This window comes from Dipodomys ordii, unplaced genomic scaffold (genome assembly GCF_000151885.1).
Source record: "Dipodomys ordii isolate 6190 unplaced genomic scaffold, Dord_2.0 Scaffold80, whole genome shotgun sequence".
Taxonomy (NCBI): domain Eukaryota; kingdom Metazoa; phylum Chordata; class Mammalia; order Rodentia; family Heteromyidae; genus Dipodomys; species Dipodomys ordii.
The window spans coordinates 8,104,067-8,124,219 of record NW_012267296.1 but is presented as its reverse complement, the minus strand read 5'-3'; positions in this window follow the sequence as shown (position 1 = coordinate 8,124,219).

Below are 20,153 nucleotides of genomic sequence, written 5' to 3'. Positions count from 1 at the left end.
GTGCACTCCTTCCTTTACTTCCTCCCCACTCCTAAGAGTCACCCTTTTGGTAGGTGCCATTTCCAGGATGAGGGATTGGAAAAGGATTTGATGTAAGGGGTAAGGGATCTCCTTAAATTGTTCCCTGGGCATAAAAAGCCTAGTGAACTGTATGCTCAGTAATGCTGAGTGCTTTCTATCCCTAAGTTTGTGAGAAGGAAAGTGGATAAAATGGATACATTTGGGGGAAATTTTTTAGTTATTGTGCTACTTTTTCCAGGCCTACATACAAATGTGCCCATGTTATTTGATTTCATAGCACTGTCCATAAAAATAAAAGACTGTAGTGATGTTGAAGGAGTAATTCATGAAATATGAAGCACCTTCAAGGTTTTATAGCTTTTGCATACCTTATCTAACTTTTTTGGTTGATGCATATAAAGCAATAAACAAGAATATAAATTTTCCAGCTGTAAAACTCTCAATTCATACTCTGATGTAGGTACTTTTCAGTAGACAAGGTAAAATTACTTAATTGCTTTAATAGGTAATGATTATCACATGTAATACCTTAAATTTTTCAGATCGCATAACCATTTACAGCTGTACTGTATGCCATACACATGTGAATGTTGTGTATAAAACATGCCACATGTTCTGTGTATCTTCCTGAGTATATCTCTACATAATATTGACTTTATAGATATGTATTTACAAGCACAAAATTCATAGTAATAAGCCTATTGGTTCTCCTTTGGTTAACACAAACTATCTCCTATTTAATCAATATCCTATAAAAAGTTTGAATTAATTAAAAAGTTTTTCTTACTAAAGAAATATCCACAGCTTTCAGAATATGCTAGATTTCTTTAAATATTTGTGTGAACATATAAGTATAGATATTACTATTTACCAGTATTTTACATATATATATATTACTGAAACATATGTTATACATATTTATCAATCAGACTTCCATTACTTTCTCCTAAAAACTATCCAAAGTATAGTAGGCTTTTATGGTGCTCTTATCACTCTATCATGAGCATATATTTTTATTAAAGTCAGATGGTTGGCACTTCTTCCTGGGACTTTCTTTTTATTGAGGTCGCCCCTACTCCTGTTCCTATCCAAGCCATTTGTAGGGGGAACTGTTTTGTCTTTGATTTCTCTCAGACCCTCACAAAAGTTTCATTCCCATCACCACATCAGATAAATGGAGAGCCTATAGAGCAGGATAAATTGTGAGAAGAGAGAACGTACAAATGTTGCAGATGTGTAAAGTCACATATGTAAATCAATTATGTATGTGTATATACAGTTTGTTTGTCCACATACTTGTGGCTCTGAAATGGGTAACAAAAAGGAAATCAATTACTAAATCCAAGAATTTATCTTTCTAACAACAACAAAAAGAAGTGAAATATTAAGCCTGGCAATTAGCCTCTTATCTAACAAGAAAATAGTAGGGGGAAACTATTGCCTAAATTAGTCCATAAGCCGTGTTCCATCTTTAATAAAATCAAACAATATTCCCTTGGAAGTATTTAGCATTCTGATAGTTCCTTTGCTCCCAAGTTAGGCTACTGTTGTTGCTTTATTTGCCTATAAGCATAAATTTTGTTTTTTATTTAAATTTCCTTATGAAGGGAGAAGGAAGTGGAGGAGGGAAGAGAAATTATTAGAGGTAATAAAGTTTTCCAAAGAGAAAAAATGTAGTTTTACACCTATCACATCTTTATAAAGATACATCTGTAACCTCAGAATTACAAAAGTTATTTCTATGACTTGGTACTTAAATTCAAACATGTGAGACTTACCAAAAAACGTTCTGAGACAGGAAAAAGTATCAGTGCAAAACAATACCATTTAAATTTATATCACTCACATTCATCCTTTCTACACAATAAGATACAAGAGTAGAAGATTCTTTATACATGCCCTTCAACAGTAGTTTTAAACTAGCAATCCTCCAACTTATTCACTTACAGATTTTCATTTCAAAAGCATCAAGAAATATGAATATGAAATATATTCAAAATCAATTAAGGGTTTTTATGAGATGAAAGAAAAGTACCTTTTCTTAAAAACACTGCTGGTGGAACATTTACAAAATTAAGAGAGCATACAAAAGAATACAACACCAAACAATAAAATCCTGTAAACTTTTGCAAACTTAAAGCAATGAAAAAAAAATCACATACAAGGTCCTAGAATACTATCCCATATAAATTAAATCCACAAAATTAAACCTCTGTGCATTACAGTAAAAGTACACTAGTATACTATTTTTAATACATGTGTTTATAACATAACCCATTTTTACATTATCTAACTCACTAATAAGACATTTTTATTATGAAATACCTTCACCCTCTAAGATATGTAATATAGACAGTTTACTTGGTGGGGAGAACAACAGTATTTGGCATATGTGTATAAACATACAACCAGAACCATAAACATGATCTCTCTCCTGCCACTTCCAACCCTCCCTTTCACACATGGAGTGGATAAAAATAGACTATATTCAAAGAGGAAAAGAATGAAATCAAATAAGTCATTGATCAATTCATTAGGTATGTCTTTTCATCTCTCCAGATACTCAAGCTGTGTCCACTCTATTGTGGTTTAGCCACGACAAAAAAAATCACTCTATCAAACACTCATTTTATCTATAAAATGTCAAAAATCTAGATTGAATGATCCTCCTCCCAACTCCAACACACATGCTAAACTGATTAATTGCATTGATATCTGGTAAGCATGTTAGGCATATCAAACTCTCCTGGAAGGATCTTCCCCAGTTATTTTTACATAATTTGGAAACTTCATAATAAACTCAATTATTTCCTATATTTTTACAGACTAAAGACAGGCCTTTACCTTGTCTCTCTTTTTCAGGCAGAACAAACTCTTATAAAAGTAAGCTTGTAAAATGAGTGCTAGTATACTCTCATGGGTAAACATTATAATGAAGTTTGTCCAAATTATCTTTGTTAAAAGATATTTCCTCTAATATTTATTCAATCTGAGCACAGATAGCCACACACACCTACTCACTGCTATTTAAAGCACAGAAAATAGAAGGGCTATACCCAGGTACAGTAGCTTTGTGGGCTTAAGGAAGTACAATTCCAAGTTGCAGAAATTAATCATTTGAGTAGACTTGTTGATAGAGGAATACAATTTTTTCTTAATGTATTATTCACTCTATCCATCAAATTGTTGGTTGTATTCAAATTCAATTAAATTAGATTATTTTCAACTAGAAAATGTATTACTATATGAGCATATGAATTTATACATGTAGAAAATATCAGAAAAGAAGTCGTTTGTCTTTGAACTTGTAGTAGCCTAAAAGAAGTAAATAGAAAAAAATGAGATTTATGAGATGAACTGGGACTGTCTGTTTTGAAGTTTATAAGAGGCTCTGTTAAAGACCAAGACTTGACCTGTTTTCCACGTAGAGCAATTTTCTATAAAGGAGTTTCTTTTTTCATAAGAACTGGAACTAAATGTATTTAACCTGAAATTCCAAATTCTGGAACTGTAATTGGGTTGAGGATAGTGGAACTATGGATAAATTTACTTTTCTTTAGTTATCTTTAACTTCAATATTTCCTAAGAGAAAACCTGAAGTCCTCCAGATTTTACGTCCAAAGTGAAACTAATTTTTATAAGAGCTCTTTCAACTCCCCTAAGTCTTCTCTCCATTGTTTCCCCATGGATGAGTAGCAGTATTGGCTCCATAGATGCTTCTCACTAGGCTTCTTAGGGAAGATCTAAGGAGGTTGTTATGGAAGGAATTGCAGGACCAAGAGCCTGTTCCTCACTCTGAGAGCTACAGTATCCATTAGAGTTTCAAATCCTATAAACTCTTCTACCCCTTAGTTCTCTGCCTCTGCATGTCCTAGACAGATAGTCTTCTGTTGAATTAGGAAAGTAACTACCTTTATTTCTGATGGATTGAAAACACATCTGAACAAATGGTTATTTTAAAATTGTTGATTTAAAACTATTTTTTCTGGAGTTGTGCATCTGATTTTTACTTTGTATTCCTGTTTATGCAAAAGCTCACAAAAAAGAATTTAAACATAAAGATAATCTTTTTCATTTTGTGTTCTACTTTTTTTAGGGGATTCCTAGGGACTTTGAAATACACAAAATATACTCTGCAATAGCCAATAGACAAATCACAACAAAATGACCACTTCAGGCCACACAAAATGACCACACTCAATCTGGGCAAAAAAAGAAAAAGCTCATTAATATCAATAGAAATCCTGCATGCAATTGAAGGGCAGTATATACTATGGGTCTCATTCATTGCTGTGTGAGAATGTGAAAGTACATGGGTTCACGGCTCACAGCAATCAAATCCCACACTTCCACTCATGTAATATGGACAAATAAAACAGATCCACACACATTTGCTAATTGTTGGTTACATTTATGTTTAAATGTTTTTCAGAGAAACAAGTATTTTGGTAACTGAAAGAGCATCAATATTCAAATGAATTATGAAATTGAGATATGTTATATTTTAAATTAAAGTCATTATGAACATATGCAGAAAGTATTTTCTTAAAAATAGTCAATTTTTAAATCAGTCTTTCAGCTGTATACACACATGTGTGGGTGTGTATCTCTACAGATAGATCTATGGAGCTATACATATAGACATATACTCTATATGTACATATAGACAATCACTCTATATCAATTACCTTAAAAGTAATGGCTCAAATTATCTTAAATTAATAACCACCAATTGCTTACTCCCCCAAACCATCACTTACATTTGTATGCTATGTTTTAAATAAGTTAAGATAAAGCTGACTCTTAGAACAGAGATCCTTAATAGTTTAATAGAGACATTATTTTCTCACTCTTAACCCTTTCAATAATGAGTTCTATGATACAAATGGAAATTCTGCTTAATAAAAGGAGTACAGATTGTATTATAATTACCTCCTTAGAGTATGCAAGTATTTTTTAACTTGTGAAATGCACAACAAAAATCAACTTACCTGCAATAAAATTGAGTGTTTATAGTAAAATACTTGGTGCTTTACATTCTCAGTGCCTGCCCTGACCCTGTTCCATGCTTCTGGCTGTCAGAATTGTGCAGCACCTACTCAAACCTCAACGTCAAATTAAGAAATGACAAGAATGGTGTAGCATAAATAATAGCTTAAAGCTATTCTCCACCTTTCCCCATACAAACATATAAATTTCAAGATCCAGCAATTTTTGCTAAATAAATATGTTCTGACTTTATATATAAGCTTGTAGACTAAAAATAGCAGCAGAATTCAATTTATTGAATGCTATGTGCAAAACATTGTTTAAGTGGAGTGTGAAGGGTGGGGAGTAAGAAAAGGACATTGTTTCAAAGAGCTAAAAATCCCTAAGGTAAAGTAGAAATCAAATAGAAATGTATACAACTATTAATTAAACATACTAGATATATGTAGTGTTATTAATGCGAGCACCACTACTCCATATTTTTTGGTAACAAACACCTATCTTTAAGCACATCATTTCTTTGTACTATTTTAATAATATTGTGTATCCTGGTTGAAGTTCATGCACTTGTTAATTTTCTTGTTTGTCTAGACACGGAGACTCTATTTGCAAATTCATATCACTGAATTTTCGCTTTGACAAGCTTGAATTCTTTCCTTGGGGAAATTTTTAAGAAGATGTATAATGTGAAGAGATTAAACCTATTGGAAGCTTCTGAAAGTCATTTTCTATTCTTTCTTCCCCTCCCTACTTGGAAAACCTAGGAATACATGACTAGTAATATGAAGAACAATGTGAGATCTTACCCTTCCCTTGTTTTCAGATTCTTCCTGATTAGAGGATTAGACTCTCACAGTTCTGCAACTACTAACTTGTGCTCCAGTTAGGAAGAAGAGAAAGCCTCACCAGCAGGTGTTGGGAATCAGACTCCAAAAGAAGGAGATGCTGTGTGATGGTTTTACTCACTCTGTGTATTTCATTACAGAAGATTTATGACATAGTAAAACACTAGGTAAAGACAAGCATGAAAAACACATTTCCAGACCAGAAATTCCTCTTGGAAATTTTAAAGGCTTTGTAATTTTTGAAATGAAAGAAAGAAAATCCTCATGAACCTGCTAAGAGCTTTTTGTAACCAAATTCTCCACAGCTTAAAAGCTGGCCTCATTGAAATTTTCAGTAGTGCTTTTCTGTTGACTAGCAATGTATGAATTCATTTCTGTGAATTCAGCAACCTGTGGGGAAATGTCATTGATGTTTAAAGTATGACTCTTTAGTTGACTTGTTAGAATGATTTTCAGAGCTTGAAGAAGTCTGAATCTCTAACAAAAACTCATTAAGCGTGGAATGCATTCTGTCTTATTTTTCTCTTTTTGAAATGCATTCAACAAAGCAAGGCTTGCAGCACTATTTGAAAATTTCCAATTATTTTAGGGGAAAATATGCTCAGTGTGTAATATGTTCCTTAACACTGATAAAAGAAATAGTCACAGAAATAAGAAAATCATTCTCAATTGGCCGGAATTTGAACTTTCTTAAGTTAACACAGAGTAATGAAATGCAAGAACATGCTTATATTATGGGGAAAGCACTAGAAGCATAGTAGACCATCTCATGACTACTCTGTCTTCCTGGCTAAGCCTTCCAGCACAAATTTCAATTGTTATCAGTCATTATCTTCAGGGAATAAAATGAACTGAGATAGTGCTCATCAGTGGAAGAGTGAACATTGTTCCAATGGTCTAGTTGGACAAGGAACATTGGTTAGGGTTTTCAAATTCAACCTAGTTATATTCATGTCAGTACTTGAGTTTAATATTATAGTGCCATTTTATAAGATGCTTCTATTGGGGGAACGGATTAAAAGGTACACAAGTACTTTTGTACTAATTTTTTACCATATTGTGAATATCTTTGATTATCTCCAGATATTTTTTAATTATGAAAAAAATCACTTTTTTTCTGTTTGTGACAACGTGTAGTTTTATATCCCAGTCTGGGTTCAATCTCCTAATCATCCAAGCACTGGATAAATAGGCATGGACCACCATGTCCAGCTAAGGAACAACTTCAACAATTAAAAAAAGGGTGTGTGAATTATTTTCCTGTCATTCTGTAATTTTTCATGAATCTAAATACTGACCTTTCATTTTTTTTTTGTAGAAAGAAGCAGTGTGTGAAAGCAGCCAGCCTCTTCTGAGTTTTTCCAGAATCTTTAATAAGGTCATGTTTCTGGTACCAATAGATTTCCCAGACCCAAACTCATACACTGGAAACCCTGTAATCCATCTACAATGATCTCTGCCTGGTTTACAGTCTACTTCTTGCTAAGATGATGGTTTCCAATACCAGTCTCAAGTCCAACTCAAGGAACAACAACACAATTTAATGGATAGCTGAGGAATGGAACCTGAAAACACTAAGTATGGGTTTCCTAAGGGAAATATAGTTTGTTATTTGAGTTTTTATCTGTTTATTGATTGATTAAATCTTCAAAAATGATTTATTGGGCATCTATCAAATGCTAGAATTTTAAAATTGGGATAGCATTTACTGTTTTGTAGTCTTTTTTTCTTTTATTGTCAAGGTGATATACAGAAGGGTTACAGTTACATAAGTAAGGTAGTGATTACATTTCTTGTCTAACTTCTTATCCCTTCCCTCATTTTTCTCCTCATTCTTTACTCCCCAACCCTCCCCAAGTTGTACAGAACATTTCCAACACATTCTCTTGTGAATATCACTGCTGCCTAGGTTCCCCCTTTGTCCTTTGTCTCAGTATTTGGTTGGTCCCCTTCCCTTTCCTAGTTCAGATAAACGTCTATAGAACACCCAGGGTACCAAAATCAAATGCAGTGACAACAGGGCATAAACCATAGCAGGGAGAAAAAAATACAAGAGAAACAAGAAATCACATAGTACACTGAGAACAACAACATGTGTCCATGTCTTGGAGTTCATTTCACTTAGCATCATCTTATATCGTCATGTGTACATAGCTATTGAGCTATTCTGCTCATCTGCTAAGATTATCCTAGACATATACTAGTTATTACAAATAAGGGAGCCTATAGGACCCATGTTTTTTGGGGTATGACTTACTTCACTTAATATGTTTTGTTTTTTGTTTTTTCCCAAGTCCTTCCATTTCCTTACAAATGGGCAGTATCATTCTTTCTGAGATTTTTAACCTGAATTGAAATTCCAGGTCTACAGCTATGACAAATTGAGGAAGTCCTTTAATTTCTGTTTCTTTCCTTACTTGTAAAGTAGGAATAGTAATTATACTTGTGTAATAGGGCTGCTATAAAAATTAAAAATATAATCCATGCAAAACACATAGTTTGGTAATTGACACATAGTAAATATGCACTCATAAGCTCATTTTGCTCTGCTTGTTTATTCTACTTTCCTAAATCTTATATTATAGGTTACATTGCAATATTGTTGAAATTTATTTACATAAAGTAAAGAGAAAATTTCTTTTTTTAACCGTTGTGCCATATTTCATAACTCCCCCCCCAAATGACAATTAACATTCATTTGAGTAACACACTTGTTAATTTTTTCCCCAAACATTCTTTACAGTTTCTTGGACACTAACTTTCATGCAGAAGTTTGGAAGTGATATTATCTAGACACCCTAGAATATGTTCTGATTTCTTAATTTTTTAAATTTATTTATTTACTTACTTATTTTGCCCATCCTGGGGCTTGAACTCAGGACTTGGGTGCTGTCCCTAAGCCTCTTTTTACTCAAGGCTAGAGCTCAACCACTTAAGCCACAGCACCAATTCCAGCTTTTTCTGAGAAGTTTATTGGAATTAAGTCTCATGAATTTTCCAGCTTGGGCCAGCATCAAACTGTGATCCTTACATCTCAGACTTCGCAGTAGCTAGGATTACAGGCATAGACTACTGAAGCCCGGCTTGATTTATTGATTTTAACAAGGCAAATATGTCACATGCTTAAGTAATTCAATGACCATAGGAACACATTTGTTTTGACACACTCAAGACACGTTGAAGCACAATAGTGCCTTGTCTACCAAGACTGAAAATTGCTAATACATAGGGATTTCCATGAATTTCTCAAAACTAAAGCATTGGCAAGGAACACTACTGTTTTCTTTGCTTAACCAATTTTGTCCTATTCCCATTTAGGAAGTTAATTCAAAAGTAACGCCAATCTTACAGGAATTCCTAAGAAGGTTAAATACCGCCCTCGATGTTCAACATGACTGATGGGAAAAAAAAGGCATATTTGCTTTTTTTCTATGCCCATTTATAAGTAAAATTATAGATGGTTTCCCTGACAATATGAAACCTTATATCATCTAGGTGAGAGAATAAGCAACTGTACAACTTTGACCTTTACGGAGCTGTGCAGTGTGATTCACTATCCATCCCTGTTCTTCTTGTTTACAGTCTCAGTAACCTGTAGAGATAAAGCAGTACCAGCAGCCAATCAAAATACAGAATATTGAAAAGGTTAAAGTCTATGTTTATGAGTCTATTAAATGTTTATAGTCTTTCACAGACTGTACTGGGCATTAAAACTATTGTATCTCATTCTGGTAATAAACATTAAAACAAGAAAAAAGTAGTCAAAAACAATTCCATTCTCAAGGCGAAATTTGTAATGAGAATACATAATGGCATAATGTGTATTAATTTGTTCCTATGACAATAACTGCAAGAAAAATGGAAAATAGTACAAACCTAAACCACTCATTATGGTAGAGATAGGAACTATTAAGAGATTGTAAGAGAGTCAGTTTAAAGTGACTAGTCCTTACAGTGACAACATTTCATGCATTAGAGAAAGGGGAGGGAATCCTGTATGTCCTCACATTGCATGCATAAACATGAATCAGTTGCTTTATCTCTTACCTGTCTACCCAAAGTGTGATAGCTGATTAGATTTTCATTCTTTAGGCATTCAATGTAGCTCATGTGTGCTACTATTTATGCATCTGTTTTACAGCTTATATGCATTCTTATTTGCCTGGATAATGTCTTAAAGCATCTAGAGGATCATAGTGTAGTTATATGTTACAAAAAATATTTTTCTATTTTTTGATTCTTGGGTCAAGGGTTAGGCCTCACTATAATTAAAGAAAATTACCTTCTGCATATAATTTTTTTTGCATATTATTTCCTATTCAAATTACTTACATTAAATTTTTCTCCTTCGAGGAAAGCTGAAACATTTTTGTATAAATCACACAAAGGGGTAGATGCCAGCTTTAGTTACCTTGGCCTTGAATAAAATATATTAACAGATCTTTACTGTTTTAAAATTGAATTTAGAGCAAGGCACCAGTGGTTTATGCCTGTAATCCTAGCTACTCAGGAGTCTGAGATCTGAGAATACTGGTTCGAAGCCAGGTCAGGCAGGAAAGTCCATGAGACTCTAATCTACAATTAAGAAGCGTAAAGCTGGAAGGGAAGTTGTGACTCCAGTGGTAGAGCCTTGAGCACAAAAAGCTCAGGAACAGCACCCAGGCACTGAGTTCGAGTCCAGATCCAGCAACAACAAAAAAAGTAAGTTCAGTAAGATTCCTAGTCTTACTATAAATTCTAGGAAACACAGCAATCAAATACTTATGCTATACATAGAATTTCTTCCTGTTGGACTGATTTTAAGAAGTGGGGGAAAATGAGGGAGTAAAATTTTTGGTACAGTGTACACACACACAAACACACACACACCTATGGAAATATAGTGATGAAACCTCTTTATACAGCTAGAATATGCAAAACAAAAACCATGTCTTTTTTTACTAAAATGAAATGAGGGACATTTTAGGTTTTGTGGAATAATGATTTTTAGAATGTATCACCAATAAAAACATGGTATCAGTTTAACAACATTAACATTTAAAATGTTATCATTTTCGGAATTATTTTGCTATATTTTAATTGTACAAACACTGAAACACAGAGCATCAAACACAATTTAAAATCAAATGATTACATACTTTCATTTAAAAGATAATACTTTAACTTGTTATTGCATTTTATAAATCATCTTTTAATGTTTCCAGCAGTCTGGGAAAGGAGAGACTAAAGTTAAAAAGAAAAATTTTTAAATGAATTGATGATGATCACAATGACTTATTTTGATGCACAGCACTTTGCTAGAATTTTTCAAGTCTAGAATTTCAACCTAATGCAATAAGACTAAGGATACTGAATTACTTAGTAACAAAAATTTTATACTAAAATCCTCTAGATTCTTCTAAGGGTAAAATTAATTTGAGGAATTTCCCTCTGGGCTGGTTACACAGTTACACTTGGCTGCCCAAGGTGGATATTATGTTAGCTAGTATAGTACCCAGGCTTTGATGATTGTCTGTGGAGGGGAAAAGAAAAAACAAATTGTTTAAATAGGGATACAGGTGGACCTATTGCAACAATGAGATGTACAAGACATTATGTCATTTTCTCTCTTGACCTTTCCATTCAAAGACTTATTCTATCATTGTATCTGCTTATTGTTGTCCTTTTTACATTTTATTTTTTATTTTATTTAGCTAGTTAATCAGAGATAAAGTTTCACTGGCTTTTCTGTCTGGGCTGGCTTTGAATTGCAATCCTTAGGCAGGTATAAGGCTTCTAGTAGCTAGGGTTACAGGTGTAAGCCGCAAGCGCCTAACTTGTCCCCCCCCCCTTTAAAAGAGGAATGCCTGTATCTCTCTGCCCTTAACCTGTCTTCTAAGAGTAATTACAAGAAAATTTCTGGTGTCTCCATTGTAATATCTAATGTTAATCAGAGGGTTGTGACTTTAAGGAAGTCACATCTTCTATTTCTGATATTATCATTAATAATAGCTAGCATTTATATAGCACTTATTTTACAAAATTATTCTAAATATTTTACGTGTATTAACTCATTTCATGTTAATAAAGATGTAAATATTATTTCTCTTTTTATTTCTCATCTGATGGAAGTTGGATTAGAAAGGTTGTGCAACTTTTCTAAGGACTTATAGCTAATAAATTCTGGACTGCTCTTCAAACCCTTATCTTCTTAGCTACTATACTACATTTGACTGTACAAAGCAAATACACATATGCATTCCAGTTAGGCTGATTTGTATTTAAAAGTCCCTGGATATTTTTTCTTTAAGTGTTAATGTTTTTCTCATCTAAGAATATTGTGTGAGTATGTGTGCATGTGGTAGATGTGTGTGTGTGTGTGTGTGTGTGTGTGTGTGTGTGTCCCATAACAGAGTATCTTAAGATTCCACAATCTAAAAATGAAATGATGGTAATCTAAGCCTAAATGTCTGGGGTTTATCATGGTCTATGTGTTTTATATTATTAATTTTATAAACTTAAAGATTCTATGTAAATGTATTGATTTAAACCTGCAAACATTAAAACTTTAATAAATAAATTTGATACCTATATAATAAATGAATCTAATCTATTTGTATTGTATTTCATGGAATCATTTTCATCTTATCAAATGCTTAAAATAGTTTCAGTTATCCTTCTTAGATCAAATAGGTACTATTAGAATTCTATTCAGGGAAGTCAGAGGCTTTGTCTTATTTCCCCATGATCTAGGGTTATGCTTAACATATAAATACTCAGAACATTGAAGGGATGAGAAACAGGAGCTACTAATAATGATTACCTATTTAATGTAATCACTGTACAACATGCTTTAGTTATATATTATATATATGCATATATATATATATGCATATATATATATATATATATTCCTTTAACCATCTAGATATAAGACAGATACCATTATCCTCACTTTAAATATCAAGGTTCAGAGAGTTTATATACTTTGTGGAAATTATTCACTCACAGAATCTTAAGTCAGACTTATGTTGCATTTCTAATGCTATGGACTTTTTCATGACACATTTTTAAAGATGGATAATTACCTAGACAATTTTCCACTATTCTGGATGAGAAGGAATTTTGACCCAGTTTCTTATCTCAGTTCTTAATTCAAAATATGTTTTAATTCCAATGATATAAAAAATGGAAAGGGAATAAATGACATGGCTGAAGTGAAAAAGGAAACAAATAAAGAGAACGAATAATTATATATTCCTATAGCATGTTTTTCATAATTCTAATTATGCCAAATCATGATAGGTTATTTACTTGTTTGTCTCTCTAACTATTCTATGAACTACTCCAGGACCACAAGTCCAGGTATATTCTGACTAGTCAATGGAAACTTTTGGAAAAAATGACAGGAGGATGTTAAGGAGGAAACAAGAACAATTATGGAGCTAAGAGCTAAAATGAGAGCAAAACAACAAGCTCACCAAACACCAATGCTTTTAATCCAGAGCAAGTCTTTTTTAATTTTTTTATCTTACCATTTAACAAAGCAGTTTGCGAACACAATGCATCTTGATCAAGAGCAAGCAATTTAAGGGCAAGACAAAGACAAGACTTTAGACATGAAGTCATTAGAAATGACGGAGAGAAGCTGGTCAGGGAATGTTCTTTCTCAAGGCATTCATGTAAAAAAGAAAAAAACTTGATACCGCCTAGCTGAACAAATTATGTTTATAGGTTTGATTTGCCTACTGAGGGCAGTTTAGGACTATGGTCTCCAACAGAAGTAACAACCAGCAGTAATCCATAATTTGACCAAATTCTTGAAATATTATTTATTCAAAAAGGGCTTTTTGCGCATATAATATGCCAGATTCATAGCTGGCCCTGGTGATAAAAAGATGATCTGTGTTATTATATTACAATGTAATGGAAAATAAAAAAAACAGCTATTTTCACATACTTGTCTACAGAACACAGAAAACTTGTTAATAGTATTCTTAAGACTACTTTTGGTATTTACTTTCTCTTTCTCCAGCTTCCCAGTCCAGACTCTCATTCTCTCCAGTCTCTTCCAGTCTCATTCTCTCCCAGTTCCTTCCAAACCCTTTTCTAGGCCTACTTTCCTCAAAACTGCTTCAAGTCATCTTTCATTCTGCCCTTCATTCTTCAACTTTTGTAAATCACTGACTTGACAATGAAAATGTTTGACCATATTATTCATAGGAACACACATGTGAATAAGCTTACTTTTGGCATGAACTTTACAATTCCCTCTTTTTTCACAATGACTTGTAAATAGTAGCAGCTCAATAAATACCTAGGCTTTAAGCTTTTGAAAAACAGTTCTCTCCCCTGCCCTATTTACATTTTAAAAGAAGGGCAAACTTGTTGGGAGACTAGATGAAAGAATTCCATTGTGAGTACTATTAGCATTGTAATACAGTCTCCTTGGATGCTGGGGGCTATGGGCAGAATCAAAAGATGATTCAGAATTGTGTGATAACCCAATCTCTGAAAACCCTGAAGTTTGAGAAGAGCTGCTTGCAATTACAGGTTAGTTGTAATATCCATCAAGCTATATTAATTCAATGAAGGGACTAGTAACAAAGCAACATTTGTTTTTGACCTTTAAAAGTTAATTTTTATTTAGTTTTAATATTTTTTGACAGTTGTGGGGCTTGAACTCGGCCTGGGTGCTTTATGTAGGCTCTTCAGCTCAAGGCTAGTGCTCTACCACTTGAGCCACAGCGCCACTTCCAGCTTTTTTCTTTTTTTTAATTTTAATTTTAATTTTTTGTGAACATACTGTAACAGGGGTTACAATTACATGGGCAAGATAATGAGTACATTTCTTATCAAGCATTGCAGCCTCCTCCTTTGTTTACCCTTCACATCCCATTGCTGAGGAATCAAATCCAGGACCTCATGCGTGTGAGGCAAGCACTCTAGGGCCTTCCCACTTCCAAAAGTTAATTTTTAAAGAAGACAATGGCTTCTCAAGTGGCTGCTTTTTCTACACTGTGCTAGATGTGACATTTTGATTATTTTCAAACCTTTTAAATGATATGACAAATAGGGTTTATTCAGTATCAAAAGGGATATAAAACTAAGCAAAATAAGAATTGGAGTTTCTCCTTTATAATCTCCCTATAGTTTTATCAAGCCACAAACCATAAAGCAATAAACAAAAACAGGAAAAAGCTTCAATAAAATTAAATGTTAAACAGAGAAACACTGTTATTTTCCTCTCTTTCCTGTACTTTAAAATCCTTTTGAAATTCTCAATCTCATGATAAATATTGCTTTTAGCTTACTCAAGAGACAAGTGCAGGAGTTTGGGCAATACCGGACTCTGAAACTAGTAAGGGACATTGAAAACTGCTCATTTAGAAGACTAGCTTGGGCTAGAAATAAAACTCAAGGAAAGAGCATTTGCCTAGCATACATGAGGCCCTGGCTCAATCCCTAGCAACACAAAAATACTTTCATTTTAAATGTGTCTTGTAAACAATCTCTAACACACTACCTGTAATTATTTCTCCATATGTGCAAGCCTTATCAGCAAAGTTTAAGATTTTTGAGGGTAGAAACAGATTCTATGTCAGCTTGATATTGGCAGAGCATATAACAAAAGGATTAGTTTAAAATTTTTATCAATAAATATCTACATAAATAAGTATATATATAAAAGGAAATGTTTGTTGATATCTCATCATGATTGCCACTTTTTGTAATAAATGATAAATAAACAGTATGTATAAGTTTCTGTAAGGTTCAATATGGTAAAGAGGTCTTCCTGTTTTAGGGTGTTCATTTTTGGTTCTGCAATTGGCTCCTGGTGTGCATAATTAGCCACTTGCCAATGTAATTGGCCACTTGCTTTTTTTTTTTTTAAAGAATATTTAGTAGCAAAGTGCAGGTGCACTTTGGGTACCCATAACTAGTTGCAGCTGAAAAATAACTGCAAAAAAGAAGACTAATTGTGATCAATTGACAATTTGGCTCTTATTGGTCTAGCACCCACATCTATCAAAACTTCTTTAAATTTTTTGCCCAGATTCATTGTCAGAAATGTTATTGATACTTGGAGAAGGTAATTTGGTCTAAATGTAAAGCTTAAAAATATTTTGAGGACAATTACTAAAGAAACTCTCTTTTATAATTCAAAGGATAGACTCTAATTTATAACTACCATTCATTTCTACAGAAAATTCTTACTTGAGAGAATTATACTGCACAGCATTAAGACAAGTTGTACAAAATGAATTCAAGAGCCTAGTGGAGCATCTTTGCAGCTGACTTAAAAGTTTGTTCCGTGTGTTGGTATAACATGCCTGCAATCTCAACCCTAGGGAAGCTGAGGACTCAGAGGATAGCCTAGATTTATGAGATCTTGCCACACAAAACCAAAGAGGGGAAGAGAGAGAAAGAGAAACAGAGAGAGGCAATATAACCTTTCAATAAATAGAATGCAGAAACCTATTAGCCTACAGAAGTGGATTCTGACAACTCTGTGGCTATGCTCAGTAGACAAATACTGGATGTCTTTATTAATATTAGTTTTCTGTTGTTACAATGATGCTATGTAATATGCTATCCCTCCCAAATCCGGTGAATTACAACGTAAGAATCTGTTTCCCTGTAGGTCTTGAAAACATATGGTAAGTTCTTGTCTGTGACTTTAGGATGATTAGCCTTGGATACACCATGGATTTAATTTATGAATGATTATCATTATCTATTTTTCTCCTGGCAAAATGGTTTCAGTAAATACTCCTGGGGTATGTTTCCCATGGTGAATCAGAGGAGTCCACAAGGACAAGTCAAACCCTGCATGTGCATTTTAAATATGCACTGGTATGAATTCCTCTTTACTTTTTATTGGTCAAAGCAATTGAAAAAGCTCAGTATGCTCCACTCACCCTGCGATGATACTACATATGTACTTGGCAAAATGTTTTTTTTTTTAAAGGAGGAAAGCTGGGTACCAATGGCTCACGCCTGTAATACTACCTACTCAGAAGACTGAGATCTGTGGATTGCAGTTTGAATCCAATCTAGGAAGGAAAGTTGATGACTCATCTTCAGTTAACGACCAAAAATCCAGAAGTGGATGGAGCTGTGGCTCAAGTGGTTGAGGGTTAGCCTTGATCAAAGGGGAAAAAAAAAGCTCAGAGATTGCACCCAGATCCTGAGTTCAAACCCCAGAACAAGCAAAAAAATATATATATAATATATTACATATAAATAATATATAAATATATACACTATATGATATATAATATATTTATATATATATTATATAAGACTATATATAATATGTAATATAATATATATAATATATGTATATATATTTTTTTTGCAAGGGAAAATCTTGGTGAAGGCTCACACCTGCAATCTTTAGCTACGCAGGAGGGTGAGATCTGAGGACTGTGGTTTGAAGCCAGCCTAGGCAGGTGAAGTAAGGAGGCTGAGCCTAAATAAATTTCTTGCAGCTATTCTAGTGCCTAAGCAAGAGATGGGGGAGCTGACTGCCCAGCTCCAAGGCCTAGAGGTGAGACAAGCCATCCTTTGAAATGGAGATGCCTAGCTCAAGGGTGATCTCCTTCAACCCCCCACCCTCAGGTGATAGGCATATCTGGATCCCTGGAGACAGGGGCGGGCACTTGGCTGATAAGTTGCTGAATCTGTCAGTCAAGTGCCTGGGACTGGGAGTGTCCTGTGACCCTGCTCCCCAGCCCAGACCCTATTTAGGCTTTGAACAACATAGTGGCTAGTGCTTGATAAGAAATGTACTCGTTATCTTGCCCATGTAATTGTAACTCCTCTGTACGGTATTCTCACAATAAAAAAATAAAATAAAATATATCATGTTTTCTCAAAATAAAAAAAAATAAAAAAAAACAATGAAAAACATAGTGGCCCGGACGCCATGCCACATGTCTCCATGATCCTGTCCTGTGTCCTGTCTCCTAGCCCGTCTCTGGTCATCATGGCGTCCCAATTCAGCTCCCCGTCGGAGCTGAATTGGTTTGTTGGTATTGTTTTTGCTCTTTCTTTCCTCTCTAGCGTGTTTCCTAGCTGTGTTAAGTGTGTCTGCAGGCTGTAGGACTTTGAAACAACTGGCTGTCTGTGGCCTGCTAACTGTGTAATAAAGACTCCAAAATTCCATCCTTCAAAATGTGGCTTTTCTGATAAGTTACCTCACAACACAGGAAGGTCCATGAGACTCTTATCTCCAATTAAGCACCTAAAAGTAGGAAGTTTAAATGATAGAGGGCTAGACTTGTGCACAAAAGATCAGAGGCAATGCCCAGGCCCTGAGTTCAAGCCCCAGAACACACACACACACAAACACACGAAAGAAATATCAGGACTAAAAATGCAATCTATCACAAATGGATGTATCAAATTAAATTGTATTCAGAAAATAATATTATACAAATAATTGTTGAAATTACTAAAGCTTTTTTTTAGCCCACAGAAGATAAAACTTGATAGAGACAGTAGAGATCTATGTGTTTAGGGCGAAGTCATTGGATAAAATTCTTATCTTTAGGGAATCACAATCATTTGAGATATTTCCTTATAGAAACATTTGTAGGAAGACTGAGAAGGGCTGAGTTGTAGGAGCAGAGCAAGGAGAATTTATTTTAGAGATCAGGATTTCTCTACATCGTTGTATATGCTGCTTTTGTTACTCTGGTATTAAAAGAAAGATGTCATTACTCAGATTGTCTTATATTCTAAGGTCTCAAAAGTTCTTTTTCAAAATGGAGAGTGTTCTGAGACATTTTCGGGTATTCTCATTCCTATTCAACCAAAAAAAATAACTTCTGAATAACCTTGGCAAGTCTCTCTCTCTCTCTCTCCCTCTCTCCCCCCTCCACTCTCTCTCTCTCATTTCCTCAATTACAAAAATTTGGATAGTGCACTAGCATTTATCAAGTGTCTTCTACATACATGACCCTTTGTTGTGTGCTTTTGAAGGCAGGTCATTCTATGCTTGTGTGCTTTTACACTGTCAGTCAGCACTTATGTAGGTAAAGTACTCAATAACAGAACAACTTTGTGAACTACTGTTGCCATCTAATGGCTTTTTCATAAAACTGTCCACAAAATTCACATCTGTGACCTTTCTCATAACATTCCTTTTTTCACTTTCTTCTTTAAAAGTTAATAGGTACTGATTTACTCAGCCATAAAATGCAGCATTATAATGTATGGTCTGAAATTCTTTAAAAGAGATTCAGTTTAATCACTCAAAAAAGGTGAACCCAGTGGTCAGAGAACTGAATTGGATTCTGTTGAAGTTTCAACAGACTCCAATATTAGAATAATAGCTATTCTTTATTGAGCATCTATTTATGCCAGCAAATATGTTGTCTGGTTTACATATGTAATTTAATTTAAGCATTTATCTCTTTTGTATGCATTTTTGACCATAATTTGTTGTAGTATAAGACTAAAATACATACAATTACCAAAGACCTAAGTGGTGAACTTTCTATAAATGCTTACCTCAATTCAGATATTTTTCTTGAAATCCAAATACTTTCCAAAATTGAACATGGTCCACACAGATGCCACTATCATGTTTTTATGAAACAAAGGTATACTACCTTAAATTTGAATCACTTGATTTAGTAAGCATTGGAAATATTCTGTGCAACCTAATGTTCTTAGTAAGCTTATAGGTTTAATATATTTTAAATTCAAGGGTGAAGTCAATAGGAATTTTTTCAACACAAGCTCTATGATCACATTCATTAATTATGCTACAACAAGTTCTTATTTGTTGAGTCCATAAAGATTTAGATTAAGACATGTATTGAGTGCTTAAATACCAGCCAATATTCAAAGCACTCAGATATATTGAAGTATTTCATCTTCATAACCATTCCATTAAACAGGTGTTACAATTATCATCATCACCCTTCTTTTAGAGAGAAAGAATTTAGACACAAAGATTGTAACTAGTTTGTTCAAGGACACACATAAAAAAATAGCTTCTAGGGCTGAGAAGATGGCTCAGTGGTAGAGCGCTTGCCTTGCATGCCTGAGGCCCTGGGTTCGATTCCTCAGCACCACATAAGCAAAACGAAAAAAAGCCAGAAGTGGCTCTGTGGCTCAAGTGGTAGAGCGCTAGCCTTGAGCTGAAGAGCTGAGGGACAGCGCCCAGGCCCAGAGTTCAGGGCCCACAACCGACCAAAAAAAATATAGCTTCTAGAATATATATTCAATTACTGTGTTGAGTGCTAACATGCTACCATATCATTAAAAATGGCACACAAATCACCTGTTTTAAGATTTTTACTC